This window comes from Oryza glaberrima, chromosome 6, assembly GCF_000147395.1.
Source record: "Oryza glaberrima chromosome 6, OglaRS2, whole genome shotgun sequence".
NCBI lineage: Eukaryota > Viridiplantae > Streptophyta > Magnoliopsida > Poales > Poaceae > Oryza > Oryza glaberrima.
Window position 1 is genome coordinate 19,862,302 of NC_068331.1, and position 20,056 is coordinate 19,882,357.

Sequence of the window (20,056 nt, forward strand, 5' to 3'; positions counted from 1 at the left end):
AAAATTTAATAAATTTAATTTGTTGTTATAGATGTTGTTAAATATAAAGAAATTTTAATAATTAAAAATTCAAACGACTTATAAAAAAAATGAAACAGATGGAGATGGAGTAGTAATCGAGAGCAGGACAACGGCACTCATTGTATATAGTTAGTACGGAGTACAATATATATTCAAGAATTCTTCCAGCCATGTCCGGCAGATTAGTGACACGGTGCCCCTTGGTGTCTGTTTGGCGTACGTTTCTCCTGGCAGATAATCGACCAACCAACAACCGTCCAGCGGAAGACACCTGCACGAGATCATTGCATCTGTGAATTGTGATTCTGGTCAATCTCGACCATGATTGGATTTCTAATTAACCAAGTCATTAATTACAATAATCGTCGTCGTCGTCATATCATCACGAGGACCTACAAAAATTAATATCCTAGCTACAGGAGCTAGTTTAATCCAGCTAATTAACAAGCTAGCCGACTCAAACGTCACGCGTACAGGCAACTGACGCCTGGATCGTGCATGATATGCATGGTTTTGCCTGACAAACGATCGGACACACAGCTGGGAATGATTCATGTATACGCGTATGCTGAACAAGTGATCAAGCCGCGAAAAGAGAAGGAAAATGTTACCCCATCTTTTGCAAAATATAAAAAGTTTCAGAATTGAATGAGTATTATGAAAATTGATAAACTGAAAGAAATATTATGATTGGTTGAGAAGAGTAGGTAGATACAACATTTGAACCGTTAAAGGTTATGATTTGTTAAGGAAAAATTATAGATGAAAAATTATTATATTTTGAAACAAAATTTAAATGTTAGAAGTTGTTATATTTTGTGAGGAAGTGGGCTTTTGGTCTTGAATTTCTTAAGAAAGCTGTAGAAGTCCACAGTGAACAATGTCACTATATTCATTTAGGCTTTGTTTAGTTCCTAATTTTTTTTTCTAAAAAACATCACATCGAATCTTTGGATACATGCATGGAGCATTAAATATAGATAAAATAAAAAACTAATTGCACAGTTTGTATGAAAATCGCGAGATGAATCTTTTGAACCTAATTAGTCCATGATTAGCTATAAGTGCTACAGTAACTCATATATGCTAATGACGGATTAACTAGGCTTAATAAACTTGTCTCGCGGTTTCCGAGCGAGTTATGAAATTAGTTTTTTTTCATTCGTGTCAAGAAAAACCCCTTCCGATATCCGGTCAAACGTCCAATATAACACTCAAAATTTCTTTTTCGCGATCTAAACAACGCCTCAATTACGTACGAGGCAGAAAAACGTTCCTACCTTTCCCCTTTCCCCTCCGCCTGCTAGAGTAACCTTCAATTTTCTTCCCTTCCGGCCCCTCTTCCCCTTCGATTCCTGCGGTTTGTCGCCGGCGAAGGTTGGAGAAGGGGTCCGGCCATCTTCCCTCAATAGTATAGATTGTCGGGTAGTCCTGTTAATCGAGCTAGTCTCGTGTTCTAGAGTCCACCGGCGTTGCTTCCTATGGCAGTGTCCGGTTTAGAAATCTTTAGGTTTAGTGAAGGTTGGAGGTGGTGGCAATTTGATTTCTCAGGATCGAATTGTATCTCCGTCGACGGAGACTCCTTTTTGCAAAGGTCCCTTCTGTTGATGGGGGAGACGAACTTTCCAGATCTGGCGTGGCTAGGTGGAGGCGGTCCTGGGAGCGATGGAGACGGGGCCGCTGGTTTTCCCGGCGGCGTTGGCCTCTGTCCCGCTTGTGCACACTGCTGCGCATGCGATGGACATGGAGCCAAAGCGGAGGGACTGCTTGCTTCTTCTGCCATGACGCGCCAAATCCCTGTTCTTCCTCAAGCTAAAGAATCTTCCCTGGATGATGGCTCACCGGAGGTTCTTCACCATCTCGCCGATGATGAATCGAGTGCCGGCCCCTGCGTTGTTATTGTCAGCGTTGCCTTTCCGATATTGCTCGTGATGATCGAGGGCCTGACAACGACAGTTCAAGATTTTACAGCCAGTCCAAGCAGGTTCAGCATCAACAACCCCATCTTATCCGAATCCTTTCAGACCTTTGTGGATGGATGCATGCACTGTCCAAGATCTTGTAATTTTAACTTGCAGGCTGCCTCTTCCTTAATCATCTTGGTCGTCTCAGCAAGACAGAAGATATCATACAACCTTTCAAATGCTCCTTTGCTGAAGGTTTACTGTTCTTCGAATTTGCCCTCTTGCTTATTTCCTAACAGAAGAAACCACGCAGGGTTTGCCATTCGGGTTGAGCTCGAACCACCTATGCAACCTTGGTTGACAGGTTTGTTGTTAACGCTCCTCAGATTCAATGACAAACTCCGTGGAAACCCTTTGCTGAGTCCGGTGATGCTCACACCAAAATCCACGACCCAGCAACAAACCTCTTTGTGCCGTTTCCATAGAGACAGCCGATGGGGATTAATGGCTTGTCAAGTGGAGTGCACGTCAAATGAGGCCCAAGGTAGCAGTCGTTGCGGCAGTGCCATATCTCCATGTCGATCTGCTCCTCTTTCTACTATTTGGTTTTATCAAGATGGCTGTTTCTATAATTCAGTTAACCCGATGGCTTGTTGTTATCTGTTTTTATCTTTGAATATGTAATGGGGTTTATCCCCTAAAATCTGCTCTTGCTTAATAAAGTTTATAGTTTTCAAAAAAAAAATTACGTACGAGGCCGGGTACTACAGTGAACACGTACGTGTACGCATGTATGCTGCGCAAGACCATCCGCATCTCACGTTACGGCACCGGAATGGACTGCAGGTGGCGCTTGACCGATCGACAGAGAGAGTATTTCGGTGGGAAAGCTTGCCCCCAAGTCTGCGTAACTACAGAGAATGTAGTTAATGTGCGCCGCGATCGAGCCAGCCAGCTGTTCCGTTCCGCGCGCGTGTGAGCTCTTTTTTCTCTGCTCTAACCGTGCAACGCATCCGGGTCGAGCTCCGAGTATCTCGTGGTATATTCCTAGAGCCGTTTTGCATGCACGCTACCTAGCTTGCATGTTTGGTTGGACGACGGGAGAGGAGGAAACACCCGAGCGAAACGGGCGCGTCCTCCAGGGCTTCAGACTCCAGATCGGTGCGCGCGGGCCGGGCAAATCTCTTATGACGACGCGCTAGGCCGGTAGACCTAATAACGTAGATTTCCAACAATGACACGATCGGCTGGTTTAAAAAGTTCAGCTCATCCTCGCTACATTTTCTCGCTAGTCCTTTTAAGCCATCCTCCTGTTTATATGCTTTCTTATCTTCTTTGAAAAAATAATTTAATTTAAAAATAAGTGTGCAATTATGAATTATCTACTTCTACTACTATTTGAAAAGTTAAAGTTGTTTCCGTCGTCCGTCAAGATATAAAGAAAGGGTGAAAAAAAATCCGACCAAGCGGTGCACTCCGTCTCCGCCCGCACGATGAACTGATGAAGCATTGGTCAAGAAAAAAAACAGAGATTAGAGATCGAATCAAATAAAAAATGCACGCTAATTTTTTTTACCCGCCCGGTTTTCTTTCTGCCACTTTTCACGATTCCAGTTCCATCTAATCAAATCCAAAAATAAAAATAAATCATTCCATGTCCTTGAATCAAGCCAATGCTCCAAGTCCACAGAAAATAAATCGAAAAGCTAGAGAGCAAAAGAATCACAAGTTAAAAAATCAAACCGATCATTCCAACAAACAAATCACATAATAAACACATAAACAATCGATCACACATCACATAATCAATATTACAAAATTTATCACACAGATTTGGAAATTCAATACCATTTACTATTGTTATATATTCACCGTGAAGAATTCCGGACACTCGCTGCCTTGCAGACAACCGCCGCCAACGAGATCAGAGGGATAGAGGATGGGGGAGAGAGAAGATGAGGGGGACACTGACCTTTGGCACCGGTGATGGGGACAATGCCTGCCTGGTGTTGCGATAGAGCCAAAGAAGAGGTGGCTCCAGGTCTGATGGAGGCCGCCACCGTTGCGTCACCGGGGAGTGGTGAGTCGTTGGCTTCATGTTGGCTCTCTTTCGTTATTTGTTTGTGGTCCATAGTTTACACAAAGTCACCCTGATCAGTTAAGGAATTCACTTCGTGCGTCATTGAACTGAACCTTACCATGCAACTAATTCACTTTGTGCGTCATTGAAATGAACCTTACCATGCAACTACATGGCCTCATGGGAAGGACTTAGCTTAGGCTGTGTTCGCATGCACCTTGACTTAGCTTAGGCTGTGTTCGCATGCACCTTTTCCCATCCCCTCTCCCTCGTTTTCCGCGCGCACGCTTTTCAAATTGCTAAACAGTGTATTTTTTACAAAAAGTTTATATACTAAAGTTGCTTAAAAAAATCAAATTAATCCATTTTTGAAAAAAAATTAGCTAATACTTAATTAATCACGTGTTAATGGACCGCTCCGTTTTCCGTGTGCAAAGTTAGGTTCCCATCTCCCCCATCCAAACTCAGCCTTAGTATACTACTTAGCTCTAACACTGGCAGCCCAAGTGGTTAGATGCTATGATTTTGGATTGTACCGTGTGACCATTCACCTGTGTGGTGAAGCGAGGACTGTCTATGGGGAAGCCGGTGTTTAAATTCAATTTGAATCTATTTATTGTATTTGAATTCGCAAATACATTTATACGAAGAAACCCTAACCTTCTATTGAAGCCTTGTATTATATATTGCATATTCATGTATACTTGCTAGTACTTTATATACTCATCCTTGTTGTCCCACAAATTGAAGAGAAAGCTAGCTATTTCCAGAAATTTTTATTGCTGAGGACATTAAATACTCCCTCTGTCCTGAAAAAACGAATATAAAACTGGATGTGACATATTCTATCACAATGAATCTGGATAGAGATATGTCCAGATTCGTAGTAGTAGGATGTGTCACATTCAGTACTAGATTGATTTTTTATGGGACGGAGGGGTAGGTTGCATGCCCTAATCAACTATCTATGGTGTATCGTTGGTGTCCTTTCTTTTCCATTGTTTATCTTTCTTAGGTCCTGTGTGGCCATTAAATTAATTATAAACCCAGTATTAAGATCGAATAAAATTTGAATATATATCTTTATTTTTAACGTTTTACGTTTATATTCATGCGTGAGAAAGAGAGTTACGAAAATATACCTCTACCGCAGAAGGAAGATGCGGGAATGAGGCAGTGCCGCTCGCTCCCGCGCAGCGTCCACGCGGCACTATCGCTCCCGCGGAACGTCGGCGCGGAATCATCGTGGCGGGGACGCACGACCGGCGCGGTCCCACGCGCCGACGACGCGCCAACGGCGCGGCTTGCAACGCATGCATTCACAGTTGCATTTCACCGAACGCATGCATTTATAGTTGTATTTCACCGAAAGCAACGCATGCATTCACCGGTGTGGCGGTTCCGCGTTTCCAGGCTGCAGGATCGATCTGTCCCGCACTGCTGTTCTACGCGACCGCCGGTTCCGCGGAATGGTGGTGCGGGACCGAGACGGTTCCGCTAACCCCTATGCGGTAGAGGTATATTTGTAAAATTTAATCGTATTGGTATATAAACGCAAAATAACGAGGAAAAAGATATATTTTCAATTTTTTTTCCACTACGTCAGATCCGTCCATCTGTGACGCCCTACCTGTGATGGACCAAAATGTCTCATCACAGATGATATCATCTCTGACGGGTTAAAATAAATCCCGTTATAGTTGAGGCTCAAGAAAATGACCCGTTATAGGTAAGAACTCATCTGTGACGGATCTATACAAGAACCTGTCACATAATGTCTCTGACGAGCCCACATATAGGCCCATCATAGATGACCTCTTACCTGTGACGGGTGTTGAGTTTGTCCCCGTCAAAGGTGAGATAGCTCACCTCAAACGTGTTCAATTCTTATAGCTGTCACAGGTGACATAAAAAAAACCACCGCCCCACCCGGCACCTTCTCTTCTCTCTTCCTCTAACTCCCTCTCCCCTCCTCCACTCTCTTCTCTCTTCCTCCGCCAGCAAGCCAGACCGCCGGCCACCGCGACCTCCTTCCCACGACCACCGGCCACCAGATCCGGCCTCGTGGCTATCTCCTTCACTCACCCCGAGCGCCGGCGGAGGGGCGGACGGTGTTGGGACCTAAAGAGGCGGCCTCCATCGCTGGCTCCATTGTCAGTGGCGCTAGCGGCCGGCTTGCGTGGGCGGAGGTGGAGGCGCGGCTGGAGGTGTCAATGGCGGCCGACCCACGGGTGGTGGAGACCGCTGCCGTCGTCGGGCCTCGGCCGCCTCCCCTCCCGCCGTCGGCCGCCCCCGCGCCACCGCGCCTCCCCTCCCACCCCTGCCGGATGCGGGAGATCTCCGGCGGATCTTCTTCATCCCTGAGCTCCGGCGACCGCTTCTTCGTCCCTGAGGATCGGTGGTGGTCGCCGGTGATCGCCTCGAGGTGGTGGGCGCCTGATCCGGTCTCCAGGTGGTTGGGGACCACCGGATCTGGAACCCCCGGGCTCCAAGGTTGCCAGTCGCCGCCTCCTTCACCCTTCTTGACGCCAGATCCACCGCCTCCATCCACGTACGTCGACCGCCGTTTCTTTATCTCCTCTGCGACCAAGTCGTCGCCGCCTGCATCCACATGTGTTGGCTTGCCTCCAGTCACACACAACGAGCTCAGATCCATTGCCAGCAAGTCCTCTTTCACCCATGAATTTTGTCTTGTGATGTTCATGTTGTTCCAATTGTTGCTACTGTGATTGATGATTCTGATTCCTATAGTGATTGAGATTCATATGATTTTGTTTTGTGATTGGGACAATTGTGATGGAGCAGAGAAGAATTGTGACGATTTTTTTTGTTTGTGAATGCCAAATGCAATCGGTTGAAATGAATGTGATGGTAACCTAGGAGGACGTTGTTTCTCTTTTTTTCCCCTTTTCTCACACAAGTGACGGTCCCAATTAGTTGGGGGCCGTTTGAGGTGACTCCCACCTGTGACGGGTTTTGGTTGGGACCAGTTAGACTCTCACCTGTGACTGGTTTTAGTTGGGGGCCGTTTGAGGTGGCTCTTACTTCTGACAGGCCTTCACCCGTCACAGGTGACTCAAAGTCATCAGTGACCATTAATCTCTGACCAGGGGCTGAACCGGTCAAAGTTGAGGGTTTGAGCCTGTCAGTGGTGACCTGATCCAGTGTAGTGTTCTATTAAGATCCAACTTAAAATTATATTTATTTCCTACTTATTAAAACGCCGTGATGTGGTTGTGATATTATCTTTGTTACTGTGCGTATTAGTGTTGAGTTTGTACTAGCACGATATACACAAAGGGATTCTAGTTGGGTCCCGACAATATCAATGGATAAATTATCTTTTCTAAGAATTTTTAGAATTTTACTAATTTATTAGATGGTCACTTTGTGACTTAAAGCGTTTATAGGTGTGCTACGTGATGACTTAAAGAATGTCTAGAAGATAGTTAGATAACAGGCAGTAATGAATCTTAAAAAGAAAAAGACCTGCAGTCAACTCTAGAGATCAACGCATAGTCGTGGTGAAAGGCACTTGGTGGCCCACTGCGAAGTGACAATCGCAGAGCACTTGCTTCATTGTCCAGTTTCTACGAAGAGAACAAATCACACGCTGTCACAGATTGGTCGTGTGTGCTGTTTCCTCCAGATTGAATTCCGGCCGCGTCCATTTGCTACTGGGCTCTATGCAGCGCTTATTGTTGTACCCAAATGAAACCAAACCATTAGGCAGGTACGTACTTCCAGAATCTTAGATAACCCATGACTGGACCAAGTGTCCAAGCTCTAGGTGAACCAAGGCCCATTTCTGACCATTATGGAGTCTATCTTTCTATGCAATACTTTGGCACTTTCAATAGCCATGTTTACATTGTATATGTAAGATCGATGGATCAGAGTCAGACAGTCCTCTGGATCTTGTGTTATGACCTGAATAAAATAAGATCGAAAATAATTTGGAGGAAAGAACAGTGTACAGTTACCGTTAAAAATGAAGCTGACAAGGCTTGATGATCGATGCTTAGCGGCAGGGCGAAGAAACAATAATTCATCAGCATGTGATTCAACCTGGTGAAAACCCCATGAGTGGGTTTAGTGGGAGTCTGAAAAGATGGTGTCCTAGTCACCTAATCGCATCATAATTCACATGCAACTAGGCAACTTTTGTAACACAGGTGACGCTATAGCATCTGTCCTATCGACTAGTATATACCAGTATATATTAGAGAGGTGGTGATAACAAAGATCCTTTTGCACCATAGGATTCTGGCAAGAGTTCTCTTTACTAGATGTGTGTAATGTCTCGGGTGGTATCCATCATATCACTAATAAAACTATGTCAGTTATGTACTACTACCAAATAAAGATTATATGAACATGGACATATCGAGGAAAGTAATATATATGTAGTCCAAATGATACTCTGTAATTTACACAACTTTAATCACCGACAGTAAGCATGGGTTGTAGAGCAACTGCATGGCAAGGGATGATCAAATCATTGTCATCAGTAGGAAAAATTATAGCCGTTAATGAAAAGAGAAGCATCATTACTTACTTTGGGCGAAGCCGATTGGTAAGAAGACTTAGATCATCATTACTGTCTACTTGTAGTTATTAGTTAATGCATAGCTTCCTCTGGCCCGCGTCTCTCCCTCCTATACCCTCCGGCCAACAGCTAGCGTTCAAAATTTCGGCTTGGCCTTTCTAATTTCTGGCCAACAGCGTTCTAATTTCGGCTCGGGCCAACACTAACTTTTATAACTGGCCTTGGCCCTTATTAAGAGGTTGCCCTTGACTCATACGGGATCTCCTCCACGTATACCTCCTCAAGCAAGAAAATCTGAGACCCGACGAAATTCGACCCTGACTCGAACTCAGCCGATCTTACCGGCTACTTACCGTCGGTCAGATCGGCCCTGTGAAGGAAACGCGGTACTTTCTAAAATTTGGTATTATTTTCCTATTCCATGTTCATGGGCCAAATTTGGATGATAACAAGGTGTTTAACATAAGTATGGAGATGTCTATCGTTCAGTAAAAAGGAAATGAAATCCACTTATGCATCTTATGCAAAACGCATATACGAGTAGGGATGCATGAAAAGCTCGTAGCTTGTTCACTTGTTCGGCTCGCCTCGTTGCATGTTTTAATCGAGCTAAGCTAATGTTTCAGCTCGTTATAGATAATAAGACAGCTCTAGCTAGCTCGTGAGTCAAGGAAGTCGTAACCTAGGCTCGCAAACCCAGCCCTAACTCTTCATAGTAGCCCATGAAGATAAGGAAAAAAAAGGCTCCCACCATAACTTCCTTCCCTTCCCCACTCCACCCGTCCAACTATATAGCCGCCAGGCGCCAAGCCACTAGGTCCCCTTCCTTATGGCATCTCGCTCTCGACGGTGGCGCCGCCAGCCCACAATGCCGCCACCTGATAGGCATCTTCCCATATGGCATTCTGAGAATTCGATCTCGTCACGTAGTGCATGAGAACATCCCCCGTGGCACGACTGCCAATAAAATCAAGCTCCTCTTGCATTGTTGACAATGACATTGAATTTATCCCCTTGCGTGCTAAAGCTATGAGTCTGCTGACCGGTGGAGCAGTTGCTAGTGAGCTCGAGCACCTCCCATAAAGGGATCCAGTGAGGTACTGAGGTTCCCCTCTCTTAGGGCGTTCACAGTGCTCCACGATGTCGCGTGGATTCGTCGCTCCAACTAAGCCGCATGATGTCATGGAGGAGAGAAGGTGTGGGTCCTCTGTGCTTTGCATGGACGCGAGTGCTTCCTTTGAGAAAAAGCTGAAAAAGAAGCTGGGAAGAGAGAGAGAGGGTGTGGAATCTAGCTGAAAAAGCAGCGCTGGGAAGAGAAAGAGAGAGGGCGTGGAATCTGGCAGGGAAGCAGCGTGGTGAGGATGGCCTGCACTGTGGTGCTTGGACCTTTATAGAAACCTCATCCTATATGGCATTCTGAGTTCCTCTTAGTATTACCTTGCGCTGCACTGTAAAAGGCCTTACTCGGCTACCGGTGAGATCGACATCCCCATTTTCTATGTGCAGCTTTAGTGACGTGGGCACCCTTCTGTCATGCTCTCAGTTGCTGACGAACTCGAGCTCGTCCCCTCCACTGAGAATTGTGCCACGATGTGGTTTGCGAACTTAACGAGCTAGCTTGAACTGGACTTCTTGCTCGTTAGCACATGACCCGAACCGAGCCAACTTGTTATCTAAATGAGCAAGCTAGAACCAGCCGAGTTAGCTCGATATCCAGGGCTACATACAAGTAATTAAAAAGTAAAATATAAAGGCATGCTTACAATAAAAAAACCCCTCAATTTTTCAAACCAACCAGGTAAATCTAAATAGCCATACCGGTAATCAACAAGATTCAAACACTACTACCATAACATCAAAGGTACACAAATGATAAAGGTTGTATCGTAGGATCTGTGAGAGGCAGGCTAGGGTTCACCATGTGTTTCTTTAGTGGCTATTTAACCCATCCGACCTTCTCATCTTTTTTTCCCTTGACTTTCCTACCGGAGTGCAAGACATCTAATAAGTCAATTGTGTAACACTAGAACAAGGTAGGATCTACACCAACCTAGTTTACTTAAGTAGAATAGAGAAAGAAGATTCCTCGGCTAGTGCTATTATTCCAAATATGCTCAAGATATGAGCAAATGGATGGATAGCATACACGTTATGCACACTACTACATAAATGTGTTGGTATTTCCTACAATCATAGATAAATCCACAAGCACACGGAATCCTGTTGTAGCACTTTCCCTTAGAGTATTTCAAGGGTACTGAACACAAGAAACGTGTGTGTATTATCTACGATCAGGATTCAATCCAAGGACAACAACTTAGGATAAATTGGCTAGAAAAGGATTCCTATGTCTTTTAGTTAGTTAGTTAATTAATTAAGTTAAAGGAAAAACTCTAGCGAATGCTTCGGGCATAGGCCCTCTCCGGGTCTGCCAGACTGAGTCAGGCCTTGAGCTCGATGATGTACCCGAACGTGGTGGAATGCGAAGGACGGACAGAGTTGTCACCACCTGCCACCTACCTCACTTTTCGTGGAGCGCATAACAAACGAAGGTAATTTCTAACCTAGACACTACGCCTAAGTTATTAATTACTACTCCAGTCTTGCCCATGAAGTTCCTTCTTTATCCAGAGCCATAGTACTAGAGCACTTAGTTGTATACTAAGGGACAAACCAACACCGTCAGACTCAATAGAATTGGATCCATTCCAAATAGTGAGAATTAGTATTCTGGATCCCTCTCAATCTCTCTTTCAACTCGACGATCCAGAGTAAGAATATATCTTACTTAAATAAACTAATTAAAGAACATAAAGAAACTCGAACACTTACCTTGATAAAGGAAGCATCCGCGAGGTACAAGCGAGAGAAGAAAGCTAACAATCCCGGCTTTCTTCGGTCCTCCGTATGAAGAATGTCGACACTCTGGCTCCTCTGTAAAATTCTCGGAGGAACTCCAATATTTCGGGGCACAGTTTCCAGAGCTTCCCTCACTCTCTACCAAACTACAAATACTAAATATGAAACTACAAGTGAGTTGTACTATACTTGAGCTCAAAGTTGTGTGTGTTGAAGTGTGTATGAGCTCCTCCTTTTATAGCTTTCATATGGTGGTAGTATGATGGTTGTGGAGGTCGGTGCACCCATAACCGTTATTGAGGAGCTTTTAGGGCGTCCACGTGGAAGGCTAGGATCAGGGCGCTTGTGGTCCCCTAGTTCAGCTGACCCCTTGGCCCCACCTCCTGGCCTATTATTTGGGTAGGGGATTGACTGGTAGGCCCTTATAGCAGTTAGGATGGTTTGGCCCTACTTTAAGTCAGTTTTGACTGACTTGTGGGCCCTCCAATTTTTGTACTTGCACATGATTGGTCGAAGGCTTATTTTCGTCGCATGTCGGATGTATTTCTCCTTAAATGACCTATATACATATATTTACCAAAACTTGTTGAAGTGGTTAATAGTAAACTCCTACCACTAACTTTTGATAGTATATTTCATATCTTTTATGCAGGAGTTAATGGTTAAAGTTTGTACTTAGTGACCGTCAACACAATGCTAATACATGCTAGTCAAGAATCTCACATGGGTGCCGGATCTCCCAATCGGCACAATGGAGGCGACATTGATTACCCAAGTTATTGGTGCTAGTTCGATAATCGACACCTTTAAGACGCACGTGAGGCAAAAAAAAAAAGTCTCGATGCATCGGCTCGTATTGAGCCGATGGATGTTTCGAGTTACTCCATGTTGCCCAAATCATTTGACATCGAAGAACAAATTGAATCATCCACATCTAAGAACAGAAAGTGAATCAAAGATTTGGTTGCCTACATCGTTTGACATCAAAGAACAAATTGAATCATCCACATCGAAGATAAAGATTGAATCATCCACATCTAACAACTAAAAATCTCACGAAATCAACTTCTACTCATCGCCGCGTGGATCTGACGAGGTGGAGGTCATTGTCGCTGTCATCGTAGAGCCGTCAGGTTGTAAGATAGAGGTGAGCTGCCACCCGCCATCGCGTGGAGCCACCGCCGCCACCATCCCATGGAGAGGCCGGCCACCAGCCGCTGCTGTCCCATGGAGCCGCTAACCACATTGCGTGGAGCCGCCGCTGCTAGTGAGAGGCTGGCCACCAGCCGCACGGGTGAGGGCCCCACTGCTCGCTAGGGAGAGGGCACGGCGTGCTGCCGCTGCACGTTGTTGGGGAGAGGGTGCCACCACAGCTCTCGCTCGTGAGTGGATAAGGGAGAATGAGAGGGAGAGGGTTCTTGCGAGCAGGACAAAGGAGAGGACTTGGCTCAATTTTTAGGGTGCCAGTTTCATAACAAATGGTATATTATAGGTGCCGATTTTATAATTAAGCTGTACCTATATTATATTGACGGTTCTTTTTAAAATTTAAATTCTGGCACCTATAATTTTGGTGTCGACTTTTCTCTATAATCGGCACCTGAAGTTGTTTAAATGTGCTGGTTATATATTTTTTAGCCTGCGGATGTGGGAGAATGTCTATATATAGATCATTTCCAGCACCTATAGCAAGTCGTAACCATTTCGATGCCATCTACTTTGTGTTTATGTCGTAGTGGCACTTACAAGAAATTAGAGGTAACGGAGGCACAACCCGTAACCATTTCGATGCTTTCTATCTATCTATTATCTATTATATACTAAAAGTCCATTAAACTTCCTACAAACGCTCTCAAGCCATCATGTGGCGCTCTAATAAATTAGAGAAAATCCTAGAAATTCTAAGAAAAAAGCAAAACATCTACCCCTTAATTTTCACTTAAATTGGTGGGTCCAATATTATACACCGTTAGATGAAATTGATCTTAAAACAAACCAAATACTATGGTGGTAGTCCATTAAACTTTCTACAAACGCTCTCAAGCCACCATGTGGCGCTCTAATAAATTAGAGAAAATCCTAGAAATTCTAAGAAAAAAGCAAAACATCTACCCTTTATTTTCACTTAAATTGATGGATCCAATATTATACACCATTAGATGAAATTGATCTTAAAATAAACCAAATACTAAGAAGTCCCACCTCTCGTCCTTCTCCCACACATATGTAGGAAAACGTACGTACGGTACGTATGCTTCCTTCTCCCCCTTTTTTTCCTTTTTTTTTCTTTTTTATTATATAATGGATATATTTCTTTTAAATAATCATAATTTTAAAAAAAAAAGTCTACCATCATACAACTCACAGGTAACTAAATTAGCTCTACAATTTTTAAAAATAAAATTTACACATTATTGTTACCAATTTAGGGTCCAATATTATACACTGTTACATGAAATTAATTTTAAAACAAACCAAATGCTATGGAGTCCCATCTCTCCTCCTTCTCCTGCTCATATGTAGCCAAACGTACATACCATGTATGGTACGTATGCTTCCTTCCCCCCCCCCCTTTTTGTTTCTTTTTTTCTTCTTTTTTTCATTATATAATCGATATATTTCTTTTAAATAATCATAATTTTACAAACAAAGAGTCTACCATCATACGACTTACAGGCAACTAAATTAGCTCTACAATTTTTGAAAATAAAATTTACACATTATATGTTATCCATTAAACTAATAATATAAAATAATTTCCATTTAAACCGGTGTACTCATTACTTTTTACAATTATTTTCAAATAATGCACTATTTTAAATTGTGTACCTATCAAATAAACAATTTAAGATCTATATTAACTAATTTATACGTGCACTTAAATTGATGGACCCATTATTTAAATCATCGGATTTATTTTTATTACAGTGGATTACTATTCTCAAATAATGCACGGTTTCAAAAGTCTATACTATTATATTGTGTACCCATTAAATTAACAATTTAAAATCTATATTAACTAATTTACACTTAAACTAGGACCGGTGGACCCATTATTTAATTCATCAGATCTATTGTTTGCTAATAAATAAAACGTCTGAAGTTTTCTTTTTGGCCTGCTGCACAATGCACGTCTGTACCTTTGCCATTCTCACGCATGACAAAGCGTCGTGTCTGAAGCATCTAAGGTGATCACGACCGCTGCAGCGCTACAGCTTTGCCACATATCAAATCATATATGGATATGATTAATTTTTCTAATAACATAAAAAGAAAATTAAAGGTGTGATGCAGCGAGAGAAGAATTAGACACCATGGGTTCGGTTTTTTTTCCAACACTTACCTTTGTTTAAGTTGAAACTGAGAGTTGATTATAGAATAATTATAATGTATTTTGTTATGTTGTATTTGGATTTTGTACAATTTGTTTCTACAGGTGAAAGAAATCATTATATTATAAATACGAGCACAATATTAACTAATATTAATATAACTCTTACTAAGACAAGGGTGTTATAAGAGTTTAATGCCCTCTTTTTTTTCCCGATTCCATAGTTTGGATTTTCGTTTGCACACCTTCCAAGTTTCTAAATGGTGTCTTTTTTGAACAACATTTTAACTTTCTAGAAGTCAATTCATTTGTTTATACCCTCAAATAGCTATAGCATAAATCATATAATTCATCATTTTCAACTGTCCTAAACCATAAGTAGTACATATTTTTTTTTCATGCGAGTCATGGTGATCAGTAAATTGGGGATCAACGGATAATCAAAGTCATAAGATGAATATGTAAGAGCTACTATGAACAACTGTAAATATGCATCAAATTTATTTGTTATTAATTAGAAATCTAATGGTAGCCACATAATTAATTTCTCCTACATGTATATAACTGTCAGGGTTACGGGTAAGGTATACCATCTGCCCTTCGATATACGTCACATATCGATATGGTATACTTGCGCGCATACGGACGTTTTCGGCATAAGTTAAGGAAATTCATTATGGAGTTCACAGATGTAAGGAGTCCTACTTGGATAGAATTGGGTCGTCATTTTATCGTATCGGGTCCGATGTCTCCGAGTCCTACTTGGAGACCAGTTGACCTGCGGTATAAAAGGGACCTCCCGGGAGGACCTAAGGCATCGAATCTTACCGCCAACACATCCACCACAACCTACGAAGCCAGAGCTTACAGGAGCCAAGTCGCCGAGTGATCTAGTCGAATCAACTCGACTACGATCTCGTCGGTATCGTCGAGTTCCACTATTCCCTTTGTAATCTGTGGTTTCCATCATATAATCCCATATCAACTGGATTAGGGCTATTACCTATCAAGGGGCCTGAACTAGTATAATCTTTGTTTTCTGCCTGCTTGATGTCGTATTACATAGATCCTCGTACCATCGTACCCCAATACCATCTATATCCGGTGTACGGGTATCCCCCGTCGACAGTGGTGCGCCAGGTAGGGGGACTTGGTGCTTAAGGTTCTACTACTATGACATCCAGCTTCGTCGACAACTGCGTCAACATCAACCTCAACCAAGGAGTTCCTACTTCAACAACACTGGTGTGGACTCAAGTCGGCGAAATCGTCTTTCCGGTTTACACCACAGTGCCGATCACAGCTGGTCCGCCAATGGCCGGAAACGAGAACGCAGTGGCTACAACCTGGGGCGACTCCATGTCGAAGGATCCTCCCGCCGAAGCGGAGATCGGAACATCGACGACATCCGAGCCCGAGAAGGATCCTAGTGCGGCCAAGCCTTGTCTTTCCGATAGGAATCACGAGCCGACGAGGATTACTTACGAGGTGACAAGGTCCTGGTGTCCTATCCACAAAACCAGAAAACACACCTTGCAAGCCTGCTGGGTTTTTCTCAATGTCTATGCTGAAATTCGTGCCTGCAAAGAGCGTGGAATTCAGCGTACCTCTCCAACTCGTGATGTCTATTGTCCTATTCACAAGACAAAGAATCACGGGCTGTCGAGCTGCAAGGTCTTTCTCAGCGCCATGAAAACGTCACCTCCTAAGGTCCAGCAGTGACGCATCCTCCTCAGGGATGAGGACAAGGAACAAGGAGCGACGCTGATTTCAGATCGATTTGTTGGGGTAATCGACATCGATCCCCACGAACCATCAGTCTTGCACCTGCTCGAAGACTATGGATCATCGCCAATGAGTACGCCGCGCGAGGTATTGGCTATCGACGAGACCGGCACGTCAGCGCGCACCAATGCGGAAGAGGAGAATCAAGTGACTACACCGGCCCAGCACATTAGGGCCGTCAACGCAATACTGAGGGAAACCCCCTACGATCCCGTTCTAAATGACGATCTCGTAGGATGGACAGAACAGTTACGAGAATCAGTGACCAACCTCAGCAACGCGTTCGAAGAGGCCGCTGCTGCAGCGCACCCGGAACAGCCACCAATTGGCGATGCTAATGGTAAAAACCCTGAACAGCGGGAATCACCTCATCAAGCCATCCCTCCACCTTGCGGCACCGGCGATCTCCGCGATCACCTGAATGGCCGCCGAGAGGCGTGACGCACACGAGACAACGAGATCCGTTCCCAACATCGCGTCTCTTCACGACGTCACGATAACGAAGAACGAGGAGGCCGTTCGAGCGAAGACCGAGACCGTGATAACCGCCACAACCGCCGCGATCACGACGATCGCGAACAGCGGATGCTAGATACTAGTCGAGGACGTCGCCATAATGACGACGTTGATGGACATCGGCGCCGAGACAACAACGGGCGACGACGACAGGGTTCTCGAGAACCCGGCCGACGTCCTCGTAATCCGCGAAGGACGTACGATCGCCGACAACCCACCGCCCCCAGCGCTGGGTGTAGAGCTTTCGGTCATTCACTTCGAGATGTCTGATGGCCTGAAAGATTCTGACCAGGAGCAATAGAGAAGTACGATGGGAGCACCGACCTAGAAGAATTCCTTCAGGTTTACTCCACGGTACTCTATGCTGCCGGAGCGAACGACAACGCATTGGCGAATTACTTGCCAACTGCATTGAAAGGCTCTGCGCGTTCATGGCTGATGCACCTTTCCCTTACTCGATTTCTTCGTGGGCAGACCGTTCGGACTAATAACCGCAGGAAACACTTCCCAGCGCACGGTCCAAGGTGCACTTAGCGACCAACTCGGAAACAATGTCGAGGCCTACGTCGATGACATTGTTGTCAAGACCAAGACAAGCGACTCATTGATTGACGATCTGCGGGAAACGTTCGACAACCTCCAACGATATCGTCTCATGCTCAATCCAGAGAAGTGCACGTTCGGAGTACCATCGGGCAAGCTGCTCGGTTTCCTCGTCTCTGGTAGAGGAATAGAAGCAAATCCCGAGAAGATCAAGGCAATCGAGAACATGAAGTCGCCTACAAGACTCAAGGAGGTATAGAAGTTAACCGGATGCATGGCGGCACTAAGCAGGTTTGTCGCTAGGATGGGAGAGCGAGAACAACCTTTCTTCGCTCTGCTAAAGAAGCAAGACAAATTTGTATGGACACAGGAAGCCGAAGAGGCATTCATTGCACTCAAGCGCTACCTATCAAATCCCCCTGTACTTGTTGCCCCCTAACCTAATGAAGAATTATTTCTCTATATTGCCGCCACGCCATATTCCGTTAGCACTGTCATTGTTGTCGAGAGAGAGAAGGTGCAACGACCAGTCTACTACGTCAGCGAAGCTCTCCACGACGCGAAGACAAGATATCCACAGATCCAAAAACTGCTCTACGCGGTAATCATGACATCAAGAAAGCTACGCCACTACTTCCAAACTGACAGGGTCACAGTTGTATCCTCCTTCCCTCTCGGTGAAGTTGTGAGAAACAAAGACGTTGTCAGCCGCATTGCGAAATGGGTAGTCGAGCTAAGCCAATTTGATGTTCGCTTTGTGCCACGAACAGCCATCAAGTCCCAGGTACTTGCCGACTTCGTAGCCAATTGGACTATGCCTGATAACAGGTCAGACAACCAAATCGACAACAAAACATGGACAATGGCGTTTGACGGCGCACTCAACAGCCAAGGAGCAAGGGCAGGATTCATCTTGACATCACCTTCGGGAGATCAATTCAAGCATGCAATTCACCTCAACTTCAGGGCGACCAATAACACAGCCGAGTACGAAGGACTACTCGCCGGGATAAGAGCTGCAGCTGCACTCGGAGTTAGGCGACTAATTGTGAAAGGGGATTCCGAACTAGTCGCGAACCAGGTGCATAAAGATTACAAGTTCTCTAGCCCCGAGTTATTCAAGTATCTCGTAGAAGTCAGGAAGCTGGAAAAAAAGGTTTGATGGGATCGAGGTCCGACATGTATACCCCAAAGACAACATCGAACCGGATGATCTAGCACGGCGTGTGTCCAGACGAGAGCCACTTGAACCTGGCACCTTTCTGGACGTCTTGACCAGACCATCAGTGAAAGAGGCAAGCGGCGAAGATAGCTCGGTCGCCCCCAACATCAGCTCGGGGGTTACAGAGGCAGAGCGCGTCGTTGCCGATATCGAGACCACAGACGACTGGCGCACCCCACTCATTAAATTCATAGGCAGCGAAGAGTTGCCCGAGGACGACGCGGAAGCCGAGAAAATATCCCGTAAAGCAAAAGTCTACTGTATGATCGGCAACGATCTATACAAGAATGCACCAAACGGGGTACTCCTAAAATGCGTCTCGTCCGACGTCGGCAGACACCTCCTCCTCGACATACATGAAGGCATCTATGGGTCACATGCCGCCGGTCGGACATTAGTCGGAAAAGCTTTTCGACAAGGGTTTTTCTGGCCAACCGCCTTCAAAGACGCCTGCGACATGGTTCAGCGGTGTGAAGCCTGTCAATTCCACAGTAAACGCACAAGGCTACCAGCGCAAGCACTCCAGACTATCCCTCTCACTTGGCCGTTCTCGTGCTGGGGGTAGATATACTCGGGCCATTCCCATGAGGACAGGGCGGCTACAGGTTCCTATTCGTGGCGATCGACAAATTCACTAAGTGGATTGAAGCGACACCCACGGGGGAAATCAAGGCCGACAACGCCATCAAATTCATCAAAGGGATATTCTGCAAATTCGGATTGCCCCACCGTATCATAACGGACAACTGCTCCCAGTTCATCAGTGCCGATTTCCAGGATTACTGCATCTGGCTAGGAGTCAAGATCTGGTTCGCCTCGGTTTCTCACCCTCAGAGCAATGGACAAGTCGAGAGGGCAAACGGCATAGTACTACAAGGAATCAAGACCCGCGTCTACGACAGGCTCATGTCACATGACAAGAAGTGGGCCGAGGAACATCCATCAGTACTATGGGCCATGCGTACCACACCGACAACGTCCAACAAGGAGACACCCTTCTTCCTCGTGTACGGCTCAGAGGCCATGCTCCCCACCGAGCTATGACATCAAAGTACACGAGTACAGAAGTATTCCAATGAGGATCAGGAGGAACAGCGAAACGACGATGTGAATCTACTCGAGGAACATCACGAACGAGTTGCCGTTCGAGCAGCCAGTTACCAACAGGCCCTTCGCCGTTACCACGAGAAGCGCATCTGAGCACGCACGCTTTCGATTGGCGACTACGTCCTCCGACAGGTTCAAA